The following is a 24279-nucleotide window of genomic DNA, read 5'->3' on the forward strand; positions in this document are numbered from 1 at the left end:
TCTTGCTTCCCTCCATCTATCTCTGTCTCCCTTACACACACACACACACACACACACACACACACACACACACACACACACACTCACATTGTGTCTATACAGCAAGATCTCTCCAAATACCCACTTCTGTAGCTAATGGGGTTCTGACATCAAACGCCTCACAATCTGAAACACTCCCAAATATAGACCCTTTCTTTTCATCAGGCTTCCATACATCCTCACACTCTTTGCATCTCCTTAATGGTTTCTCCATTAATCCTTTTTCATTCTTCCTGTCATATTTTATTTGTCCCTTACCTTTTATGCTTTCTTCATTCCTTTCCTCCTTCTTCCCTGTCTTCTTTCCCCTCTTTATTTTTCTCTTATTCAAGGTTTTATACAGATTTTAGCTGTGACAGATGTGTCTTATTTTGCAGAGAGCAGAAGCAAGCACTTCTCATACGGTGATTAAGGTGATTGGGAAGTAATGATATTACAGAAAAAAGGGATGGGAGAAATAGAACTGAGCGGGTGAAAATAAGTAGAGGAGAGGCCAATGGGAACATGTGGAAATAAGAAGCAGACTACAAGAGGGAAATACAAGGAAAAGATAAGGGAAAGAAAAGTAAAAAAGTAAGAGAAATGAGAGAAATGAGAGGAGAAAAGAGGTTAAGAGACGTGTGCGCCACTTGGTAGTCATCGCAGAGAAGCTCTCTCCATTCAGGAACTTGCCGTGCAGCTGTCGCTTCAGGGAATTGATCACACACACTCAGTCACAGATGCAACACACACATACGCACTTGCACACACTATCTTTCTCTCTCTCTCACACACAATCACACATACACACACACATGCACTCATGCTTTGGGCTGTGCTTTGAACTGATCCCTGCCACTGGAGAGGCACACACAGTGAGCTTGCTGATAATAATATTATCCTATGGCCTTCATATGGTAATATGGTTTTATTGCTATGAAGAAATATGAATATTATGCTTTCAAAGGCAGCTTAGGGAATTACATGGCTGTCATGGTTCTCAGCTTCAATAGAATATTTAGATTCTCTATTTATCTTGGGTCTCTGGGTGGCAAATCTATTAAGTGATTTACCTTTGCCATGATATGTACTGGCATGTTGTAGATTCACACCTAAGAGAATGTTCAAAGGTGAAGCGCAAGACACGCCTTGAGATGCCATTGAGTGAAGGTCGCAGCTCAGTGGGGTAGACTGGCACACATCTGGATAGAAAGGACTGTGGCATGATGCAGCAAAATAAACACACAGCGGGATGGGAAAAGAACAATAAACTCAGACACTCTTGTTATATGTGATGCAGGATAGTCAGTCACTATACACTGAACTTTAGCTTATATATTGAACAATAGCAATTCAATACCTTGATTCTGAAATTACAGCATCATGTTTATTCAGTCTTCAGCCCAATAAGTTGTTCTAACCTCATGATCTCCTGAATTTCTTATGTTCAGAAGTATGTTGACTATATTCTCACATAGTAAGAAGAATCTTTACTAAGCCTAGTCAGGCATCACACATCATTTCACTTAATGTTTGTCCTCCTACTCTGGGAGTATGTGGGAGCATTTGTATGGACCCAGACAAAGACAGGAAATAAATTGTTTTTTCAAAGTCAGAAATTACACATGTGGTGTGTTTTCTGCACTTGGGTCCACTTAAGTGGTATTACACAATGCAATTTCTGCTTCGCCTCCACATAATGGGATTAGAAGAAGTCTTCATTTATGTTTCAAGGTTCATATCCCTTCTTCAAGATGTTTCCCCTTGAACCAGCTGAGATCAAGAATATCCAGCTGCAGATGCAGTCTGCCTCAGGGGAATTAATGGTCTATTAAAGTCATAGTCAAACATACTGACAATAATGCAGTTGAAATCAAAGCACATAAAGGACAATCACTGGACATACTTGTAATATTGGAACTGTCACGTTTACCATTTCCTTCCTTCCATTCCTAATTAGTGTGACTTCTTTCCACATTTATGTCCACATACAAGGTCTGGACAATTCTGCTAAACCCCTGTTTAATGACAAGGTTTAAAAAAAATAATTACAGTTCCTATAAAGCCCTGATGACAAAGCTCTGTACATTGTTGAGCGAATTACAACAATTTTTTTTTACTGTTAAGGGGTTGAAATATCATATATCATCATATACCTCATGCATGGAACCCAATCATAGTATAAGAAGTGATGAACACATATTTACAGCATGCACAAATACTCACACAGCTCGGTTCAGAAGCATTGTGTTAACATTTTTTTTTTTTAAATGTTGCACATTTTTCCTAATATAATACCAATGCATTTTCCATTTGTGTAATGTAGATAATTTCACATAAATACTGTATATACCCACAGTTGCAAATGCATTTCTGCAGGTACACCCTCAAACCGTTTTCCAACCTTTCATTTAGATTCAACAATCTGACATAGGATGAAGCAGCACGATGCATTTAGAAACTACTACCTGTTTGCTGTGCTTTCTGAGTTACAGAGTAAAATAACTTTAGTTTCTAGAATGTTTATGTCTTTGACAATTCCTAGATCAACAGTTTAGATAACATACTTGGATGGATTTTAAGCTTTGTCATTGACATTGAAAAAACTATAACTAGAGATGCATGTTTTCGTCCTGCATGAATGAATGTTTCACTGACAATCATGGTAGTTAACTGTGGTGGGGAAAACACCATGATTAAATCATAATTATGCCTTGAAAAATACTTTTTTTACAACGATTTCTGTGGCATGGTCATTAATCTGACTTAATCTGGCATTTGCATTTGTTGGAAATTGCTTTAAGATTAAAGAAAATAAAAATTTACGGCACCCCTTAATACATCATAATATCAATTTAGCAATGCTAAAGGACACTGTTTTGTATATTTTTTTCTCTCAAAGTAGCAGAGTAACAATGATAAATGAGCAATGCAATCCATTCATGCATACAGTGTGTAAGTGTGTCAGAGCTGGATGACTCTCCTCAATATGGTTAATGGATAACACTGGGCAGGGACCAACAGAAAGTGTAGCAAATCTGATTACTAACTGGCAGTTTATCTTTAATGTCCCCCACTTTGATGAAATCAAACTAAACCATGGCCCCACAAACATGTATACATCTAAAGGACATATCATTAGTCTCAATGTTGCCATCTTGTAGTCTTTAAAGGCATAGTTTGAAGTAGGGTTGCATGAGGTACTTTTCTATAGTCAGTGTATTACCTACTCTGGATGGCGGTTGGCACGCCCCCGGTTTGCCAAATTTGTAATTTTCAATTAAAATAAAGTGAAACTTATCTCTTCAAAGCCAAAGGACTCCGCTGACAAAAACATCATAGATAAGTTTCACTTTCAGTTCAGTCTCCAGTTAAAGAAAGGCTGTCTGATGGCAAGATAAAGTGGTGAAAATATTCTAAATGTAGCGTACACTTATGATTTATTTAGGGTGGCCTTTCTTTTAGGTTGCTTAAATGTTTTTTGCTGTTGCCCCTGCCTACAGCAGTATATGGCTTTGCTCTTGTGCCAGTACTTCTGCCCATTTCTCCAAACTAGGGGCGTGCCAACAGCCATCTTCAGTAGGTAAAACACTGGCTATACCACCACACTTCAAAACACCCCAGCTATCCCTTTAAGATGAACACAGATACAGGAGGCTTCATCAGTTCTACTGATTGATTCAGTGTTTGTAACATTTGTGCTGTGTGAATAATTGACGTCACAAATGGTGTAAGAGTCACATGAGTGGAAGGCACTGTAAGACCAGCTGCATACTCGAAACAAAATTAAATCTGGCATGTTTTCACAAACAAAATTAAAGTTTTGTGAATGGAAAAGGGCAACACATTTGGCATTTTACCAATGTGCACAGGCTGATAAGCAGACTTACAGAAATGCTTAATGCAGTGATTGAGTTTAGTTGCAATTTTGATGTATAGGACTATGGGTACCAAGTCGCTTCTCTTATGTTTTGGTGTATGGACAGGTTGGATGGATAAAAAAAAAAAGTTTCCTATTTGTTGAAAATCTAAGTTCCCTTGACACATTCATGGTCAATTAATTACATGGAATTATTTTTAAATAAATACAGAGTATATGTGTTTGTGCATGTGTGAACAAAAGAGAGAAGATATCACAGACTGCAGTACCCACACCACCTCGTTAATTAGAGCAGGATCCTAAATTAGATAGCAATTAATCTGCACTGTGACTATGCATTGTTTCTCACAGGCAGTACGTAGTCTCATTACATTAGGTGAGCAACATTTGACTTATTATGTCGTCTTGGGTGCTCTACTTGTCTAAACCTGAATTAAGAAAAGGTGCAATACTGATGGTAGAAGAACATTACATTTCCCTGTGTCTATGTACTCTACTGTATGTGTATGCATGTATTTATGTATGTATGTAGCATTGATGTTCCAACATATAAAATCAAGCCATTGCAACTTGACAACACACAATCTAGAAACCACAAACCAAAAGTGCATACAGTACATATTTACCAATATGACAACATAAGTAGCATTTAAATTCCATTGCAATAACACACAAACACACACTCAAAGTCACCAGTGTGGCGTTGTCCAGTCGTTCTAGATGTTGTGAACTTGTACATCTTCAGCTCTAAAGATGTAAACTTCAAATATCTGATTCTCTCACATCAATCCTCTTCAATTTCCGAGATAACTAATTTTAGATAAGCTGAAACCTCACTGATACCGGGCTGCATACTTAATTCAATTCCGATGTGTAATCTATGAAGATATCCCAAGGGGATAAGGAAATAGAAATAGACTGCATTGTGACAAATACCAGATAGTTCAAAGGAGAAATCTTGAGTAATCTTAGAAATTATTAGACACAAATTAAGTTAGTTGTCTGACTTTAAGTCTCCTTGTAAACTCCTGAAAAGTTATCTGAATGTCAGAAACGCCTCATCGGAAGTTACATCCATCATTGTTGGATGAGTTGCAATATTTGTTTCTCTGCTAGGTTAAAACAAACTGGAATATAAAAATAGTTTTGCCGTTTAGTTCACTCTAATAAACTGCTCATGGCATATGTTTCTCCTGGGTGCTGGCAGAAAATTAAACAGTGCAGGGAAGGCTGCAAGCAAGAGGAAAACAGGATACTGGTACAAATTGTTCTGCACCCTCAGAAATGAAATCATTTTTCAAACCCCTTCTGAAATGGTGTGTAAGCCAGTTAATACGCTGTAATAGGTTGGCTGGAGAGAGCTTCTGTGGCGAAATTACACTTCATAGGACCTCTTCTGTTTTTCAGCATACATGCAGCTCAACGTTGGGACGGTTTTTAACTGCTTACACTGGACTTTTACTGGCTTCCATGTTACAGTTATGACCCAAAAAAACATTATGAGAGTGGGGCATTCACATACAATGATATTAAGAAGAACATTGCTGACTCTTTTAGTGAATAAACAGCTCTTATTCATGGTACAAAATCCCATTTAGCTATTGAGAGTACTTTTGAACTTGTTGCAGTTGTGTTAACCATATACAGTATGTATAACTACAATCTGAAACAAGTGTTTTGTTGACCAAGCTGCAGAGAAAAAAAGACTTCACAGGGTGCAAATGCAATGCATATATAATCATACAAAAAGGGGGATATAAAGCAATAGCAGGAAATACTGTCTGGAAAAATTGGTCACCTACACTGCCAGAAAATGTTTGGAGAGGTATTATGGCTTTAATTGATTGCCTGACTTGTCTTCATGACTGCTTTTTGGGTGGCTGCCAGTAGTCACAAATTGATGACACTTCCAACAGAAAGGAAAAAAAAAAGCTCTTAACTTTCTCTGCTCCTGAAATAAATCAGTAGCAGTAGAAGCTGAAGAAGTAACAGAGCAACTGGGGTGGAGGTTTTCCATGTTCTGTAGTAGCAATTATAGACATATACCTTACAGCACTTGGGTGAATGAAAAGGCAGTGTGTGCGACCTGACAAAGGGCAGTTGTGGAGGAGATAAAGTCCTCTCAATTTATATCTTGATGAATTAATGTACAGTGAATCTGTACAGGTTCACAGTTTCTCATGATAGCTATTCCCATTGATTGATAGCTCATGTTGGTTTCAGTATATGGCATATTTTGTTGTTTTTTGACCTTTGTTCCCACTGGTCTACAAGTTTAAGCCACGCTGTGCTCTGACAGGCTCACTGCCAAGATATCCACTGTCTAGAATCTGTCCTGTTACAAACACAGCTGGTTTATGAAGGCTTAAATTGTGTCTGACCTGTGAAAATGCTTCTGACATCATATTGCTGTACTTTTCTCCCTAACAGCTGATACCAGTTCATATACAGATGACAGCTGAGTAACCAAATCTCAGCCTTTGAAATTCACTATATACAGTACATAGAGATGTGTAAGATGGCAACATGTTGTGTCCGCAACGTTATCATTTTAAATAACAAATCTGAAAAAAATAATACAAACCTGAAATAAATTTGTCTTTGCATCTTAATGATTGAACATTTAAGTTATAACATTTAAGTTAAAACATTTAAGTGGCACATGTGATAATTGATGATTTGTGAGTGATGTGCAATAACAACCTAGCCCTCTTTGATATACAGTACATCCACCCGTCTATCCTCTATCCATCCAATATCAATAGCACTATCTCTGCTCTGCTGAGCTGCCTGCCTGCAAAACCTGTCTGGCCTCTTTGCTCTCACAGCCCTGCTAATACATCTGTAACAGAGGCAGAGCACATTGGACCGCAGCACTGCTCTCATCAGACATACACACAGCCACGGAGAGACAGCGCGCGCACACACACACACACACACACACACACACACACACACACACACACACAGAGGGAACACACTTACATGCACATGTGAATAAGTACACTCAACCGCCTATTATTATGGTACATTAGGTAGGTGGGCACATGCGTACATTTTTACCCACTCACTCTCACACATACACAGGTGCATGCTTATTTAGTATGTTTTACTTTCACGGGCCGCATGACTTAAACTTCATACCATTTATTTAACACGCATGCACGCCTAAATATTTACCACATTTCTAGTTGGTTAGTGTAAGGAAACATTTTATTCAACTGAGTTGTCAATAAATGTTTCAGATGCCATATAAAAGAAACACTGCCAACCCCGTGTCACAACCACCAGGGTCCATTTTGCATCCATCATTCAGCAGTTCAATCAGTCAATAAATTCATATATGGAAAACAATAACAGAGTAAAAGTGAATGCGAATACTTGCCTACCTCTATGTGGTGTGCTGTGATTTATTAAGACTCAACATGAAGGTACATTGTGAAGACTGGTAGATTGACTGAAAAGAGAAAAGATGGCCTCGGGAGGTGGATCCAAAGATCTGAGAAAAGAGAAGAGAGAAACAAGACATGGGTTAGTGCATGATTTTATATGGATATCCATGACTATATTGACTGCATAAACCCTGCACACCCAATCATGAGGTTATCACAGCCCATTGGACTGCATAGCTGTCATAAATAAAGAGCAACAGTTTAAGTAATGGTAACACTACTGACCCCTACCTACAAAAATTGAGCAGAGACACTTTGGTTTAACAACACTAAGAGTCTAAAGCCACACTGACTGCTCTGTGAGGTTGTACATTGGGCTAAATGCTAACATCAGAATGATAATATGCCCACGATGAAAATCTGAATATGCTGATGTTAAGCAGGTGTAATGTTTACCTGTATTAACCATCTTAGTTTAGCGTGTTAGCAAGATGTTTGCTATTCATGACCTGATCATGGTGTTAAATAAAATTCTGTCCAACGTATGTCCAAGCCTTCCTGTCACATCCTGCCATATCTACAGACAGATATCATATTGGGTTTAGACACTGTTTTAGTTCTCTTTAAAGGAATCTCAGAGTTCTCTAAAATAAGATAGCAAGACCCTAGCTACATTATTGGCAAGCAGAAACCTGGAAGGCAGAACATCATATAAATGTTCGATGCCTAGACTAAAAATACTTTTGGCACTTTAAAATGTAGGTGCTGATGCAAAAGTTCTGTCAGTTTATTTTTCTAACACTGCGTCCTAATAAGGATCAAAGTGCTGTCAAATTGAAACTGACAGCCTGTACTTTTGTGTTTTAGTAAAGAGTACAAAGTGACACACATACAAACACATCATACAGGATGCAACGACTTTGGTAGTTTTTCAGCCAGCTGAGCTAACAAGCTGCAGGTTATTAGAAAAGCATTACTCACATCATCTCATCACTAAGACATGAAACAGCAATGATACACAACAGTGGGACAGCTGATCATTTTGTAAACCCCCAACATGACATTCTGCACATACGTAAATGCATACAAATATGCCAACATCTATTAATGGCAGTGACACTACATATTTTTCCTCGCACACATCCTGACGGTAAGTCTCAATGAGCAGTGACAGCAGCACTTATTGAAGATCTTTTTGCATGCGTGTTGTGGTTGGTGGTTGTCAGTTCTGTGGTTCTCCTGACACACAGGCTGGTTTTGACATTGCAAGTATTCATTATTTTCACGAGAGGAATCCCCTTTACCTTCAAAAAACAAAAGCATGTCAAAGACACATGCACACAAAACACATATCCTTTCGAGCAATGACAGCTTCATGGAATATAATATGATTTCAGTATTTTCGCTTTAATGGCTTTCCCTTCAATTTATGAAGCTCCATGCCTCATTCTTCTTTAACAATTAAAACAATGATACACAAGAGGATACTCTGTGGTGTGATATGGTGCAGCTATGTATAAGTCCCCTGTGGCTGGTAAAAAAAGAAAAAAAGATCCCATCTGTATTCAAACAATCTTTTAAGCCTGTTAAGAGAAAGTATTTGTAATGGTATGAATGTATTGACTTGTATTTAGAATTTTTACCCAGGAATTACTTAATTCATCTCAACTTAATTAATGGCGGGGAATTTTGTGCCCAGTGAATTGCTAAATTATGCTCTTCATTAATTTCATTTTTCCTTCTTTCTCTTTTGATCAGGAGCACATATTCCCTCCTTACAGACAGCCCAGGTTCATTTCAGGTGCAATCCAACCACTCCAGAATCTCGAAGGGGACATTTTAATTAAAGGATGACATCTGTAGTAACTATCTATAAAAAAGGTGTATTACGGTAAAACAAACTTGTTATCCCTTGTGCGCAATAAAATTGTTCAGACAATGTTGTGTTCGTTATCTGAAGTCCAACATAAATACATATAAATCAACCAATGATCAGAATTCTGTATGAAATCTATGCAGTCCTCTTAGATTTTAGCACCTAGAAATGACAAATGTCAGTGTTTATTTTGCAAAGCATTACTTAGCAGCATGTGTGCAAAGAAACAAATAATGATGAAACAATACTTAATGTAGATTTAAAACTGTATTAGAGTGTTGACGGAACCAGAAAAACTGGAATTAGGGTCGTAACACTTTTTTTGGGAATGAATCTGACCTGATGCTTGAACATTGACTACTTTCTAAAGGTGACTTACTCTCCCAAGAGTTAGGAATATTACTGGTGAATTTTGTATTTTTAAAAACAAGATATCCAACGTAGTGCTAAGTTACATTCACGATGAATGTTGAAGCCTCCCAACAACAGAAGTCTGTAATTTAATGTATGGTTTAATCTGGTCATAGAAAAACAGTCAATCCACCAAACAAATAGCAACACTGATAAACGACATCATGAGATGCCTGATGGCGTCTTCGTTGTTTTTTTTTTTTATTATGAATTGGTGCTCAAATTGTATTCAATTATGTATTCAATCTATTTTTAACATGAACATCCATGAACGTCATTTCACTGCCATTAAATTGCAAACGTTTTTGGAAACTTCTAAAGCAAAAGCCCAATTAAATGAAGCTTCTTCATGAAACTATTCTTTAAAATCTATTGTAAGCCTCCCATTAACCACCTTCAGGTCTTGAACCTGTCTTTTAAACACTGCCTTTTCGCCTCGTGTTAACCATCACGCTGCTCCTCTGTATTGTAAGATCTTGAAAGTCATTGGTATTCTACTTTGTTTGCCTCTATAGTTAGCATCTGTTCTCTCCACTCAGCTATTTTAGATTGTAGTGAAATTACCTGTCAGTGAGCTTGGTGTGTGTGTAAATGTGCGTGTGCATGTGCATGAATGTGAAAGAAAGAAAGAGAAAGGGAAAGTGTGAATAAAAAGCAGAAAGAAGGGCATTTGTGAGGTGTGTATGTGATGGCTTTTTACCGACAATCTATCTGATACTCTTTGAATATAAAAGTAAAAGAAGAAACAAAGAGTAATGTGAAAAAAAGCAATGTCAGAGGTATAAATGATTAAAATAAACAGGGCAGAAAGACCCACAGTAAAGCACACACCCTTACCCACCTAAAACACATGCATGCCTTTTTGACCTGTTGTTTAAGAGGGCAGGGAATTCCTCAATAAATAAATTAAAAAAAAGAAATCCCCATCTTTTCTTAACTTCCTCTCAATCTTGTCTATTAACCTCCTCTTGGCATCCTCTCTCTGTTTCTCTTATTGCTTTCCTTTTTACTTAATTCTTTCTCATTTTAATTGTACAATAGCACCTAATTCACCTATCAGTTGTGCAGCTTTTCTATGTAGTCTCTCTCTTTAATGCATATGATACAGTGCGTATTGTACATGTAGCTGCTAACATTTCATTGTGCCTGCGCTAGGTTCCTGAAAGTGTGTGCACAAGGTGTTAAGACTTTCCAACACCTGTGGGAACAGATTCAAAATGGAAAAAATAGTGTTGAATTTTGTAATTTAAACTAATTCAAATCATTTACTTTTTGTGTGTATGTATTTGTGTTTGGAAATATGTCCCCTTGAGAGAGGAATTCAACTGTATTTGATGGAATTGTCACTGCTGGGGACTTCTACCTGACCTAACCTTTGCCTGAGTACCGTTAGTCTGAGCTTTAAGCAGAAGTTAAGGGTGAATAGATGAAGCAGGTCTGTTTGGTGCGTGGACGATGTAGCGCAGTCATTAGCAGCATTAATAATGGAGACATCCAAGTCCAAAACATGCCCAAAATATTTCCAGTGTTGATCTTTAAGTCTATTACCTTGAACAGAATAGGTCGGCATAGAAATTAGAAGCGTTTTTAGTATTACGTAAGACCTTAACAGGCCTTCAACCTACAGTGTAGATATTTCAGTAAAAGATATTTAAAGATTTTTTGAATGGCCTTCAAGCACCCTGCTCTCATCTCATCCCATCTTCTCTGCTCCTCTTCACTTCCAATTTCTCATGACGCACTGAATCAAGCTCTTCTTAACCCCTTTTTGTGTACATGCACTCCTCTTTCTGTCATCCATTCCACTCTCTTTTTAATCCACCACACCACTGCCACCCTCTCCTTGCTTTCCTCCCTCCTTCAGATGCAGTATAATTATCTGGTCATCATTATCAGAATCATTCTGTTTCCTCATTATAAACCCATCTGCTCTGCTCTGCTTTGCAATCCAACCAACATGACATAAACACACAATCATACAGCTACTAAAGCACACACGTCTTTTTCTCTCTTTTTTCTCCTTACTGTCTCATCACTGGAGCCACTTGAGAGACTGAACACATCAGTGTAACTGGTGTGAGGTGATTATGCTGAAAGTGAGGTAAAGATGTTGGACTAATCTACTGAGATCCATCGAGGAATGAAAAACAACTGCAGGGCACCCTCTTCTTCTGTGGTCTTGATGTCACCGAGGTAAAAGTAACTATGTTTTCAATGCTATCTTCAATGCATTTACTGTTATACTATTGTTCTATCCATTGACATTCAGTTTTAACTATCTTATTTAAACACCGGTGAAATAATGCTTGTTTAGATGAATCCGTGGACCCTAGAGGGCAATCAGAATGAGTAAACTAAACAACAAACATCAAACAATACCAAGACTGCAAACACTCATGTGTTCCAGTGTTGCTGCTGAGACAACTTGATATGAAGGCTGTGCTATTATAGAGGAGCATCTAGGAGGTGTGAGTGTGTATAAGCCAAATTTCCCAGTGCTGTGACAAAGATATCGTCCTACCATACTCGTCTGGCTGAGTACGGGTGTCGACTGCAGTTCTCATGGAAAGTGAAAGGTAAGACAGTGGAAGTGAATTCATGTGAGACCTCCACTTAAAGGATAAATGCAGAATATGATGCATGAAGAGAAACTGTTACCATGGCTACTACTTGTTTGTGAATCATGGAGTCCATCTAATCAACAAATCATCGAAGCTACTAATCTCTCGAGAAAATGAATGTCAACATTCAAAATGACCCCATTACAGCTCGTAGTGTTTATCAAGACTAGATTTGATTAGAAAATGTAATCTCCTTGATGAGATCATTTAAATTTGAGTAAGGTACGTAAGCCTATTAGTTGTTGTTGGTTTTTCTTCTTTTTAATAAAGCAAAAAATAAGAGAGCGGGGGAGCAAAGAACTCGTAAGACATGGGACAGCACCATATGACTCTAAAAACATGACATATAAGTATAGAGCACGGTGCAATATACAGAAGGTAAATGGGGATGAAAGCACCAGAAATAAAGCATGAAATCCAGAAAAAAATAGTTCAGTGGAGTCCATTTGTCAAACACAGAGTGTGAGCAATATGTCTGCCAAATGCAAAAAACTTAATGATTCTAATAAACTGCAAATTAGCCGGCTTATTAGTGAAGTGCAAAGATGTCTATCAAAATGCATTTTGCATGATTAAATGTTGAAGTGATGACCTCTAAAAGCACCCATCTCCTAGCAACCCTTTTAGCACTACACACACACTGCCTCACAGTGCCTACAGTATGTTTGTGGAAGCATGTATGTATGTGTAAATGTGTACACCATGGGCACACAGGGAGCTGGACACAGTGTAACATTGGATTTCCAGCTCTGATGTTGTGTCATAGGCCATGCTGACACATATGTGCCCGTGCACTTAAGAACAATAACGCATGTGGCTAGAAGTGCACAGAATATATGGTAAATATGGAAGCTGTGTCAGGCACTCTCACACGTAGGGATGCACTCAGTTGTTGGAGGATACCAGCTATAACTGTAGTGTAGAGGTCTAGAATTTATCAGCATGTAATGGAAATTCATGTATTTTTCATGAAAAACAACGTGAACAACTAACCTTTACGTATAACAATATATGTACAATGTCTTCAAAAAATATGATATCACAACAAATGGATAATAGATGGCTTCAAAAGAGAATGACTGTTGTGTGTTCTTTGTCGATTCTCTAATACAACAGACACGTTGGCAACTGTATCTTAAATAAGAGCTGACTCCCAAGCTAAAGTCTGAACTCTCTTCCAAAAATGTTGATTGTTGATGTTGTTTTTCTCACATGCTAAACTGCTGATTAAGGTCAAGATATGCGTGAAAACATCCATCGCCAAAATGTTCCTCTGCGTGATGTACAGTGGCCTGTAGGATTGACAAACCTCATAAAATGGAGTTGCCTTGGCAAGCATGGGCCTCGTTCTGAGATTAAACCAACGGAGAACACATTAATATAAAGTGGGTCGATAGGACGATGTAGTATAGTATCACTTAAAATATAACTTTTCTATTGTGCCAAGGGTTGGAAATAATGTCATCTTTAAACAAAAAAGAACAGCACATTTGAAAAAAAAATATATATATTTTTGAAACTCACAGTTGACAAAATAAACCAGTTTGATTTCACCTTTCTGTTGCACACACAGACAAGCAGAGGGACAGAGACACATATCCACATGCAAACACACATGCAGCTAAACACACACACACACACACACACACACACACACACACACACACACACACACACAGAGTGCCCGAGCTGTGCTAGGGATTAGAGATTAGGAGAGAGGAAGAGGATGAATCTATCTAACACAACAGTCCATAACATTACCACACATCTACATCTCCAAACAGTTATCCTACATATCAGCAGAGATAACTTGGACAGTGTACATTTTGTTTACATTCATGCTCACATTACAAATCTGTCTCACACTGTATACCAGAAAAATATGCACCTCTCATCATTGATAAACAATTGCAACTCCAAACAGCTTGTGAGCCTGGTGATAATGTCATCCGTTTCGCTGACAGAGTACCTCTAATCAGATCTCCTTGTTGCCTCCTCCTATTATTTATCAGACGTTTTATTTGTCATCCTGCTTTCCTTTTCTTTGCTTTTGTTCAAGTAGAACATCTCTAGAAAGCAGTAAGAATAGGTGATCTGTCTGATGTTTTCATTTACTCTGCCATTTCTGACTAGCATGAATATTCTCTAGATTTAAGGGAAATAAAATGTAAAATATCAACAGAAGAATTAATTCTAATGGACAGGACACGTTCTAAAGAACACATTTGTTACAAATCTAGATTATTGGTAACTATAATATCTGTGTAGGATTTTTCATTAGGGTGAGATAGCTGTTCTAAAACCATGATAAGTAACTGTATTTTAATAATGTATAAAGGGGAATGACTAATTCATGTAATGGCTACCAGCCATCATGCGGCTTATTCTGCAAAAACAGGCTGAATTGTGCAATATAGAGAACAGAAATTTTAATTTAGATCTAAAAGAAGAGTGGTCGAGAGGAAGACAGAAAAAGAAATAGAGGGGAAGTGAGATATGGTGGGAAGAGAGGAGGAGGGAGCGAGCAAGTTTATTAACAAACTTGGAAAAACCCTGTAGAGACTTTACTGCATATAAATGATATCTCACCATTTCTGTCTGTCTTTATGCTTTTTTTGGGGGGGAGGTTCAGTATTAATCAATCTGCCTGCGAGTCACTCTGATGGAGAGAAACCAAATTTACTCTTATTTCAAAGGATGTGATCCCTAAAAGACCTTTTGACATGAGATCATCAAAAGTAAACACTCGTCAGCTGAACAGCACAGCGCACAAGACAGTTAACGTTAACGGTTATCTAGGATCAATCTTACTGTAAACCTGATTTACCCTCAATCTGCAAGCAACTGTCAAACAGGCTTGGGTAAATTACCCATGCAGTTGTGTTCTGCATGTCAATGCATTGACTCTGTGTGTGTGTGTGTGTGTGTGTGTGTGTGTGTGTGTGTGTGTGTGTGTGTGTGTGTGTGTGTGTGTGTGTGTGCGCGCGCAGGTGACCGGTGATGTCCTGCCTCCAAGCAACTTTGCCACATGGCTGATGATGACTGACAGCTGCCTCTGGTTTCCTCTATTCTTTTTTTCCCCCTTTATCTTCTTCTCTCATTCCCGTCTGCCTCCCCTTTCTCCTCTTAGAGCCTTTAATTATATGATGTAACCATGTGGTTTTGTTGCCTAAACCTATGTTTTTTTTTTGTTTGAATTAATAACTTTAACCATGTGTTTACGTGTCTGTGACCACGCACTGGGACACCCAGTGTGATGTAAAATGACGCAGAGGGGTACTGACACTTTCGTATGTGATGAATTTTGTTGTTACCTATGAAGTTAAGACAAGCACTTACAATTGCAGCAGTAATACATGTGTCAGACATGAGCCTAACTTGCTATACTATATTGAAAACCTTTGTCCTCTGTCCCAGGCTCAACAAATAAAATCAGCCACAACAAAGTTGTACTTTCTAAAAAAAAGCTCAAACTAAGTTATGTGAGGATTAAAACGTGCCTGTTTTCTATAACTAATGGTGATGTACCTGAGCTTTACTGTGCACACAGAGATCTTCGACTTTTAGTGAAATGTTGCCCCAAACACATGACTCCACACTGTACAGGCAGTTGACAGTATGTTTGCAATTTAAGTTTTTGACAATTCACATGCAGCATAGAAGTTTGCGTCAGAATGTTTAACTAGTAGCCAGTCCATGACCTTGACAAAATTAGCAACACAAGCAAAGCACAGGCCGGTTGACGACTTAACACAAAGTGGTACACCACCCTCTCTCTCAAATGGATTCCATCTCCTCTCTAACGCGCACAAAAGCACCCATGTGCCAAATCCCCCCCCCCCCCCCCACACACACACATGAGTATGTTTTTGCACCAGCTTCTCTCATCTGAAACAATCCCCCCGCCTCTCTCCATCTCCCAACCACTTACAGCACCACTATTTCTCTCTATTTAGCCTGTCCACATCACCAGGGAGGCACTGCATTGTGTGTGTATTGGTGTGACAGAGTGTGTGTGTTCCACTCCACCAGATTGAGTTGATAGGTTGTGATAGGTCTCAGGGAGAAAGCCAGACCACAGCAGTTAACACTGACCTCTCCATCGCATTCTCCCCACCTCCCACACAACACCACCACCACCTGTCTCTCTCTCTCTCTCTCTCTCTCACTCACTGTGTCTCTCTATCCCTCTTCCACTGTCTGTTTCAAACCTCTCTTCATCAGTATAGTATATCGCACTCTCTGTTTTCATCTACTCTGCATCTCCCCCTCTCAATTTCTACAATCTCCTTCACACACTCCTTTATTTTTTTTCATCTCCCCCTGCCTTCTATTTCTCACATTTTTTTTCAATGTTCGCAAGATAAGCAAGTTTATTTTATATCCCCAGCTCTGCACTCTATAACCTATTATGCTCCCTCTCCATTGTCCTTTTCTTCCCTTCTTCCACCTCTTTTCTTTCACCTAAAGGCCCCTACATGCTGCGAGACAACGGCGATTGTGCAGGTTCACTGCGCGTCACACTGTGCAAGATGGATCTAATAAAGTCTTGGTCACAATCTGTGTCTCTGTGACTGTGCGGTATCAATTTTGAGGCATGTCAGCTTGTGCCGTGAATACCTGGTGAATCGTGGCACTGCGATACAAAAAGAACTTTCTAGTTGAAAGTTTCCAGTCTGTTCAGACCAGTGTATTCTACTTCATTTTGTATTTTATTTGGCTGCAGCAGCAGCAGTCTCATTGTGGGAACTTTGCCCAATATTTCTAAACATTGTCCAGGCAATCCTTTTCTCGCCATAGCTCTAAATTGGCCAATGGTGGAGTCGTCTCCCAAGGAGATCTAGGATTTGATTTGATTGACAACCAAAATGTTCACCACATTTCTCACAATTCTCCACTTTTGTCCAGGACAGAACATTATTGTACATTGTAGAGTGCCTTTACTCTTCAGTTTCAATATACAGCAGATTGACCTTGAGGTTTTAAGTCTGCACTCTCCAAAATGTGCCTTCCATCACCCTCGTTATCATCCCCTCTCCCTCCATCCTGTCAACCCCTCTATTCAATATCCTAACACTCTCTCCATTTGGTTATCTCTTCATCCATCTGTTTCCCCTCCTCTACATTTGTCAACATCTCACTCTATTTGCCTCATTTCATCACTGACTCACCGAATTGCCTGCCCTCCATCCCTCCACTCCCTTCTCTATCCATTACCTCCTCATTTATTCATTCCACACATTCCTCATTCCTCCATTTATCTAGTCGTCATACAATTACTGTCTAAATTTAAACTTAATATTAATATGCTTCATTATTCCACTCTCAATGTGTCCATTTCTTGGTTGCCATCAATCAGTATTTTATTTTTTATAGTTTTTTCTCTGCCTCCTTACTATAATTCTGCCTTCCTCCCACCCCTCTATCTTCTTGCCTCCCTTCAGTTTTCTCATTTTCCCCCGCCAAACCAGCTCCTCATTGCCTTCCTTCACTGTGCAGTGGTCATTCATTTATCTGTTTATCCCGGTGTGTGTGTGCAGTTATAATGAGTGGGCTGGCTGATCTAAACTTTGCAATATGACCTCACTAACACACTGATTGGCCATTTACACACACATACACATATTGCTGCATTGCACCATGGTCACTGTGACACCCCATGTATTCTGTGGTCCTTTCCTCAACACTTGGTTTAGTCCAGACCTCATTACTGTGCAATTTAACAAGCGGATTTGGTCTTTTGGTGTTTCATCTAATGTCTCTGATTTGTTTTTTGGCCTCCCTCTCTTCACACCCTTTCTTTTTTATCCATGTCATCTCAGCTTGTTTGTCTCTCTCCTCGTTTTAAACCCTCTATATGTTTTAGACTTAAAGACAGTCTGCAAAATATGGGATCCAATACCCCTTGATTGACACTTCCGACCCCCTGAAAGCATCAACAGGAACATTTCGGGGGCTTTCTAAAATCATGACACCATTATTTGTTTTCTTGTAATTGTCACTAAAAGGCCTTTGAAAATGTTCTAATACCCAACAGTTTTCATCATTCAAGCTGCAAAATATGTATTCACAAATATGATTATTGAGTGCAAGAGACGATTTTCTGCCGTAAATGACACAGCAAGACAGTGCAGAAAATAGTGCAATAGGTGACAATGACATTTTTCGAGAGAAATTGTTGCCGCCTGGTTTGATGGGTTATTTGCAATAGTGATTAGTAATAAAATCAGATTTGTGTAAACCGTCAGCGATTCATTGTAGCTTTGAGAGACAACCTGGCAAACGCTACCTGCTTGTCGTCCTTTTGTTCTCAGACTAATGTAACCCTCTGTCTCTACTTTTATAGCAGCCTGTCTCTATCTCTATTTCTCTGTCACTCTTTATCTATGGCCCTTTTAACTTATAATTAATTTACTGAATACTTTTCTGCATGACATGAAGATCCTCGCATTTTTGCCAAAGCAGAAAATGAAGTGCATTCACTAAGGCTCACATTCAGGGTTGCGATAAGCACACATAATAGGGATTTATCTGCAAAATTGTTTCCGTTAGTATTCAGACATAAGCGCTTGTGAGACAACTCGGAAGCTGCTACATGTGCTGGATAGGGATTCTCAAAGGACCGCAATTTTTCTGAAAGATATCCAGTATTTACTACATCATCATTTGGAGACAAAAATGTCCCAAGGACAGCGTCCACTGTGCATTTTTGATTAGACTCCTATTCAATACTCACTATAAAGACAACAATTTGATTCAATTTATTCCGACTGATATTGCATTCAGCACAGGCAACCTCTTAAGCCTCAAGCCATTTTCAAATTAGAGCAGTGGATAATGTCATGCAGTGAAAAAGAAAAAAGAAAAAAAGAAGCCTGTGTTATAGGGCTAATGGACAACACAAAGATGATGAAGCCATTTTATACACAGACATAATGCACTGTGTTTTAGGCCTATTTGATGCAGTTCTTTATGGCTTTGTTACTTTAAGAAACAAAAAAAGCCTGAGAGTGCCAGAAAACACAAAGTTATTAATATCAGACGCTTGGCAACGAGACATATATAAGACAGAAAATGCCTGATTTAAATATTCTTAGATGCAACGCCACAACTCAAAGCTTCAAGACAGATGGAGACATACGGGGAATACCTTCACTCATGCAAATTTTATCTTGGCTAAAGTCCACAAGCTCTCAACTTACTTTCAATTGAAGCCAAACAATGATATTCTTCATTCAGCAAAATTATTATAAGTAATGGTATGCTTTCTCTGAGTGGATACTGGGGCAGTTTGTGAGTGGTGCTGAATTTATACAAGGGAATGTATGAAAATTATGAGTGGAAAGGGGCGGTTAGAAAAGAGGGAGGGTTTTCTTTTGTCTGAAGCTGGGATGGTCTGAATTGTTTGGGAAAACTTGAGCGCCATAATATATTCTGGCACTCAAGTACCGCAGCATTCACAGGGCTGGCACCTGTGCTCAGTTCACTCATGCATTTTATTGGAAAGTAGAGAGTGGCAGGAATAATATTTTAACATTGGGGGAAGTCAAACTGAGAATCCCAAGATTGAAAAAAAAGAATGCTTGGGAGGGCTTTGATTTTTAATAAAATTAAATAAAAACTAACAAGAGACCATATTGCAATTAGATCACACCAGGCACAACACCTAATTGGGCCAAAGACGGAAAGTGGAGAGGCCAATGGCCCCTTAACCCCTGACCTTAACCCCATTTTCTACCCCCCTTCTTTCCCCAGCATTGTTTAGACCCCATCCAACTACAAACATGGCCTTTATTCTTACCTTAACTACACTCCTGTAGTCCTGTGACTACATCCTGCAAGGTTGTGATGCTGTTCTGGTGACATCTGTCCACAGACAGCCAAACAAAACACAATGCAAAGTACTCAGAACTGCTTCTGTGGCTGTTCCTACTACAGTGGGTGTTATATCCAGGACCATATTTTGCTGCAGACTCACAAGGTGAAAACAATGACAGCGTCGCTGTCCCCGAATTAGTTTAAAAATAAGTTTTCTGTTTAAAGCCACTTCACAGTCTATTTTAGCAATACCTACCTAGTATTCCTACCCTGCATTTTAGACCTGACCTATGTGATATTTGGCCATGCATTCATGAACATAATAGTCTAGTCACAAAACATTTACATGATATAAACCTGCAATCAAACTAACCCTGATTATTTTGCCCAAATCACCTAGGCACAAATGCTCATCTATTTTTAGTGTTTGTTTGGCATCGGTGCAGTCATCCTATAATAATGTCCTATAATAATAATGTGAGATGTACAATATAAGTATGTACTCACTGTACAGTACAGTGGCTCAATGCACACACAGTTGGTCATTTGCAGAAACCTCTCACTAACCTTTCATAACAAGCAGCTTTTATGTTTACTGGAGAGCTGTAAAAACTTGAGTATAGCAAAGCTTGCTTAAAATAGTCTGGAAGTAAAAAACTAATTAATAAATACATTAAATAAAAAAGTTGGTACGAGTGCGCTGGGCTGCTTAATTGCCTGAAAGTTTATTGAGTTCACCCCGGCTCATAGATACCGATAGTATATCATCAATCATTCACAGGATTTCAGCTTTACCCCTTATTTTACTTTTTAAATTTCCCACAAGTTAAATGAAAGAGTCTGAAGAATAAGATCTCTTCCTAGTCAATGGTGGACTGCCACCCACTGCGTTCTGTTTGCGGTCCCTGGAGGCTCAGTCGAGAATCCAGGAAGAGAGGTTTGAATTGCTTTAAATCTATCCACAGTCCGCCTTTGAGACACAGGCTGAGCAGACAGAAATCATCCTGTAGCGAGCGTAAGTGAGAACTGATTTATGGAGACGGGGGAAAAAAGTATGAGAAGAGTCTTCTTAATGTGCAACAGTCTGAAACTATTATCATATCTATATATTCGTGTATATTCACTGAAATGAGTTTGCAACTCAGTGTCCCATTTCGCAAAATGAACTCCTGTTGGATTTCCTAATAGCCACTGCTGCGTGGGCAGATTTGTTTCTGCGTCCAGATTTAGACCAGATATGTCTTTTGGTTTTGTGATTGATTGCCCTGACAACCATTTGTCGGTGTTATTTTACATTTTTAACAGTAAGTGATAAGTGGTTGTATTGTGTCCTTCACAAATAATTGTCTGGCATTCTTGCTCTTATTATATTTTGTGCACCTCTGGTTTCAGCAGTTCTTTTATTACATTTTGACCAGCTGAATAGGTCATTTCATTTTCAATTAGAATCACAATTTCTTTTACCATTATCCATTTCAATTTTGGTTGGTTTTGACACTGTGTTGCTGGGGTTCTGTTTTTGGCCGGAAAAGTTTCATTTCATTTTTTTATTCAATATGGTTTTGGGATTTGCAGTTTCATGGGCAGGGACATCTGATAAAGCAGTTTTGCCTTATTTATATTTTGTCTCAATCCCAACAGCTCCAGGGGTGTTTTGCACTTTTGCTGAACCTGGGCCAAGTTATAGTGGATGTAATTCACTTCAGTCATAATGTCGTTGGTGTGCAAAGAATCCAGCAGTATACCTCACAGTAACATGATCCATAATGTATTTAAACAATTCTCCTCAGATTCCTATCTTACAGCAGCACACTAAACTAATCATGTTTCACTCTCTGTCTTGGTATATGTCTCTGCAACTGTTTTTTATTCTCCTTTTTAACTGCTGCTTTCTGAGCCCCTGGGTGGCGAAGAAAAGGTTGTATCATGATTAAGGTTGAGAGTCCTAACTCATTTTTGTAAAATCTCTCTTTTTGTTATCTGCATGGTTGTTGCTAGGAAGCAACTTCCTTTCTGCCTGACAATGGTGAAAAAAGTCAATTTGGACGAGTGTCGTCACACAGAAACTGTAGCTTTTATATAACTTTTTTATATAATATTTTCCAATATGTTCCCTTATGGTCAAGGAAATGTTCAGATTTCCCTTGCTGGACTTCTAATGCTCCGCTTTCTTTCCCATGGCATTCCCAGCTGATTTACTGATCACGACCTGAAATTACCTCAATGATCTGCCAAAGATCTGAGTATGTTGGTTGTTTGGTCAAGTAAGATCTCATTGGTTGAGTTTTGAGGATACATTTGGCTACATTTAGGGTAAGGACTGATCAAATAAAATGCCCTTCATTTCAAATATATATAGTACCCAACACCTCTACCCTTATACTTTCCACTATTATTGCAATGTCAAACCACTGTCTTTTAATTCAACTCGGCACTGCCTTTTGTTTCACACTAATATCAGACAGAAAAAAATCACGCTTTTTACTTTTCATAACTATATTTAAAAAGCCAACATTATCTAAGGACCCATTGTAGCTGTTGTTGTATAAACAGTTGGAGATATGAGTGTGCACTGAGTCAACTCGACAAGCAGCCAGCCACAGGCGGTCGAGTGACCACTTTCAGCAGTAATAGTTCAAGTATGAGTGATTACAAGTGGAGTGGTTATTGGATGGAAATTGAACTAGTCTGGTTAACTGCAGAACAGGGCAACAAGCATACTCTAGAGCCAGGGGACACCTTTTAACTTCCATGCTAAGGGGTGCCATGACCAACTCAGCAAAACACAAAGCAGTGGGTTTCTCAAGTGAAAAGGAAAAAAAAAACTGCAAGTGTATAATGAATAAGACGAGGGAGTAATGAACAAAGAGAGTCGTATTAAGGTATAGTTTGAATAGAGGTAGCGGAAGACAGACGTACAAATAACTACCAAGATAAAAGAAGACAGAGAGACAGCACTGCCCCACCTGAGGCACTCTAGTGTTATCCTCAGGCTTCCCTGAGGGGAACACACACACACACACACACACACACACACACACACACACACACACACATACACAGTTATGTCCTTCATTATAGTCCCTTTTTCACACTTTGTTGTCAACTTTGCAGCTTATTCCTCATTAACCTTAGTTTCTCTCACTGCCTTCAATTCTTGTATCCTCTATCCTCCCTATTCATCGTATTTTTTTAAAACAATAATTTTCTCTGTCTTTTTATGTGCTAGTTACACTTTATCTTTGTGACAATTTAATTCTGCAACCAGTTGTACACAGTGTTGGCAGCCTTAAATGTGTGTATGAAAGAGAGAGAGAGAGACTGTGTGTGTGTGTGTGTGTGTGTGTGTGTGTGTGTGTGTGTGTGTGTGTGTTGACTGGATGCCAGTTGGCCTGTTGTGCAGCAAGCTGTCCTAATGAAGTGATCCTATAGTGCCCCGCAAAACTAATCCGAATTTATTTGAAAACGGCAAGCACATAGGTATGGATAATTATTTTAACCAAAAATAGGAAATATCATGGAAATGATTAAGAGTCAGTTTCCTGAGATGCAAACAACAAAACAAAGGAGCCTAAACTAATGCAACAGACTTCTTTAGAGGATAATTTAACAAAGACTGAAGTCCATACACGGTGAGAAATTGGCAAGCAAAACATGTAACAATTGGTTGCAGTCAAAGCCACCAAGTTCTCCAGGGTATTTTTGGAGACATTTCATCTTCTCATAAACAAACGTTGAAACTTGATCAAGAAAAAAACCCTAAAAAAACTGTCAAGAAGAAGACACATTGGAGCAATTATTATACTATATAAAGGTTTTTAAAAAAATATCAAAAAGCAATGCAAATGATCAGATAATCACATTTCAGTGTAATTTACAGTTTGTGTTTTGGTGCCATCTATAATTAACACTGCAATATCACTGCTACTGAACTGCTGTAGTTCAATCAATCAATGTTTACATCTGTGTATTGAGCAAGTGTCTCAACACAATGAATCATGACCCTCAACAACAACTTAAACTAAATTATTTATTTTTTCTTGAGACTAAAGGTCATCTTACACTCTTATCAGAGGTTATTGAATAAGCAACACTCACAAGATCCCCGCAGCATCAACAGGTTAATCAAATCAGATAACAGTTAATCTGAGCCTTTGTCTAATCCACTGACCTCAGGCCAAACAATCACGAGATCAATACCCCTACTTAGAAAGACAGATTTAGTGAATTGCATTATTGGAAACAGATGGCAATTATGCCAAC

The 24279-nt window shown here is 38.6% G+C and overlaps 1 protein-coding gene across 2 annotated transcripts in view; it reads right to left on the minus strand.

The window, feature by feature from the left end:
• Positions 1-24279, minus strand: part of zgc:172282 (leucine-rich repeat and fibronectin type III domain-containing protein 1-like protein) — a 154668-nt gene that overhangs the window by 79531 nt on the left and 50858 nt on the right. For both annotated transcript variants that reach the window (XM_068710006.1, XM_068709996.1), the window contains exon 2: positions 7288-7397. The gene's annotated coding sequence lies outside the window, so the exon portion shown is untranslated. The remainder of the gene's footprint in view (positions 1-7287; positions 7398-24279) is intronic.

Source organism: Cebidichthys violaceus, unplaced genomic scaffold, assembly GCF_023349555.1.
Source record: "Cebidichthys violaceus isolate CVI_PGR_0920_01 unplaced genomic scaffold, fCebVio1.0.p SCAF_1, whole genome shotgun sequence".
In the NCBI taxonomy this organism is placed as follows: domain Eukaryota; kingdom Metazoa; phylum Chordata; class Actinopteri; order Perciformes; family Stichaeidae; genus Cebidichthys; species Cebidichthys violaceus.